The sequence below is a fragment of the Arachis hypogaea genome, chromosome 4, assembly GCF_003086295.3.
Source record: "Arachis hypogaea cultivar Tifrunner chromosome 4, arahy.Tifrunner.gnm2.J5K5, whole genome shotgun sequence".
Taxonomy (NCBI): Eukaryota; Viridiplantae; Streptophyta; class Magnoliopsida; order Fabales; family Fabaceae; genus Arachis; species Arachis hypogaea.
Window position 1 is genome coordinate 86,038,300 of NC_092039.1, and position 2,649 is coordinate 86,040,948.

Genomic DNA, 2,649 nt, shown 5'->3' on the forward strand with positions numbered 1-2,649 from the left:
ACAGAACTGCAAGTTTCATGGACTTCCATCAGAAGATCCCTACCAGTTTTTAACTGAGTTCTTGTAGATCTGTGATACTGTTAAGACTAATGGAGTAGATCCTGAAGTCTACAGGCTCATGCTTTTCCCTTTTGCTGTAAGAGACAGGGCTAGAACATGGTTGGACTCACAACCTAAAGATAGCCTGGACTCTTGGGATAAGCTGGTCACGACCTTCTTGGCCATGTTCTTTCCTCTTCAAAAGCTAAGCAAGCTTAGAGTGGATGTTCAGACCTTCAAGCAAAAAGATGGTGAATCCTTCTATGAAGCTTGGAAAAGATACAAGCAGTTGACCAAAAAGTGTCCTTCTGGCATGCTTTCAGAGTGGTCCATTTTAGATATATTCTATGATGGTCTATCTGAGCTTTCTAAGATGTCATTGGACCATTCTGTAGGTGGATCCATTTACCTAAAGAAAACGCCTGCAGAAGCTCAAGAACTCATTGACATGGTTGCAAATAACCAATTCATGTACACCTCTGAGAGGAATTCTGTGAGTAATAAGACGCCTCAGAATAGGGGAGTTCTTGAAATTGATGCTCTGAATGCCATATTGGCTCAAAACAAAATGTTGACTCAGCAAGTCAACATGATCTCTCAGAGTCTGAATGGATTGCAAAATGCATCCAACAGTACTAAAGAAGCAACTTCTGAAGAAGAAGCTTATGATCTTGAGAACCCTGCAATGGCAGAGGTGAATTACATGGATGAAGCCTATGGAAACACCTATAATCCCTCATGGAGAAATCAACCAAATTTCTCATGGAAGGATCAACAAAAGCCTCAACAAGGCTTTAATAATGGTGGAAGAAACAGGTTTAGCAATAACAAGCCTTTTCCATCATCTTCTCAGCAACAGACAGAGAATTCTGAGCAGAGCCCCTCTAGCTTAGCAAACATAGTCTCTGATCTATGTAAGGCCACTTTAAGTTTAATGTGTGAAACAAGGTCCTCCATTAGAAATTTGGAGGCACAAGTGGGTCAGTTGAGTAAGAAAATCACTGAAACTCCTTCTAGTACTCTCCCAAGCAATACAGAAGAGAATCCAAAAAGAGAGTGCAAGGCCATTGATATAATCAATATGACCGAATGCACAAAGGAGGAGAAGGATGTGAATCCTAGTGAGGAAGACCTCCTGGGACGTCCTCTGAACAAAAAGGAGTTCCAAACTAAGGAACCTAAGGAATCTGAGGCTCACCTAGAGACCATAGAGATTCCATTGAACCTTCTTTTACCATTCATGAGCTCTGAGAACTATTCTTCCTCTGAAGAGGATGAAGATGTAACCGAAGAGCAAGTTGCTCAATATCTAGGAGCCATCGTGAAGCTAAATGCCAAGTTGTTTGGTAATGATACTTGGGAAGGTGAACCTCCCTTGCTCATTAGTGAACTAAATACATAGGTTCAGCAAACTTTACCTCAAAAGAAATAAGATCCTGGTAAATTCTTAATATCCTGTACCATAGGCACCATGACCTTTGAAAAGGCTCTGTGTGACCTGGGGTCAGGTATAAATCTTATGCCACTCTATGTAATGGAGAAATTGGGAATCTTTGAGGTACAAGCTGCAAAAATCTCATTAGAGATGGCAGACAAGTCAATAAAACAAGCTTATGGATTGGTACAGGACGTGTTGATAAAGGTTGAAGGCCTTTACATCCTTGCTGATTTCATAATCTTGGACACTAGAAAGGATGAGAATGAATCCATCATTCTTGGAAGACCCTTCCTAGCCACAGCAGGAGCTGTGATTGATGTTGACAGAGGAGAGCTAGTCCTTCAATTGAATGGGGACTACCTTGTGTTTAAAGCTCAAGGATCTTCCTCTGCAACCATGGAAAAGAGGCACGATAAGCTTCTCTCAATACAGAGTCAAACAAAGCCCCCACAATCAAACTCTAAGTTTGGTGTTGGGAAGCCACAACCAAACTCTAAGTTTGATGTTGAACCCCCACATTTAAACTCTAAGTTTGGTGTTGGGAGGTCCCAACAATGCTCTGAACATTTATGAAGCTCCATGAGAGCTCACTGTCAAGCTATTGACATTAAAAAAACGGTTATTGGGAGGCAACCCAATTTTTATTTATCTATATTTCTATTGTTCTTTTATGTTTTAATAGGTTTATGATCATGTGGAGTCACAAAATAATTGCAAAAATTAAAAACAGAATAAAAAATAGCAGAAGAAAAAGCACACCCTGGAGGAGGAACTCACTGGTGTTTAGACGCCAGTAAGGAGCATAGAGCTGGCGTTTAACGCCAGAAAGAAGCATCAGACTGGCGTTAAATGCCAGAAACAAGCATGGAAGAGGCGCTCAATGCCAGAAACATGTTGCAGATTGGCGTTTAACGCCCAAAACAAGCATGGAAGTGGCGTTTAATGCCAGAAACATGCTGCAGTCTGGTGTTAAACGCCAGGATTGCATAAAGAAGGCGTTTACACGCCTAATTGGTGCAGGGATGATGAATCATTGACACCTCAAAATTTGTGGACCCCACAGGATCCCCATCTACCTCAACTCACTCTCTCTCTTCTTCACACTCTTCCCCAAATACCCTTCACCAATCACATCCATACACTCTTCCCCATAAACCCCACCTACCTTCAAA

The 2,649-nt window shown here is 41.5% G+C and overlaps 1 non-coding gene across 1 annotated transcript; it reads right to left on the reverse strand.

Annotated features, from left to right (window-relative positions):
* Positions 1-250: 250 nt before the first annotated feature.
* On the reverse strand, positions 251-354 carry LOC112799176 (small nucleolar RNA R71). The gene has a single exon (XR_003200754.1). It is a non-coding gene; the product is annotated as a small nucleolar RNA R71 (small nucleolar RNA).
* Positions 355-2,649: the final 2,295 nt, after the last annotated feature.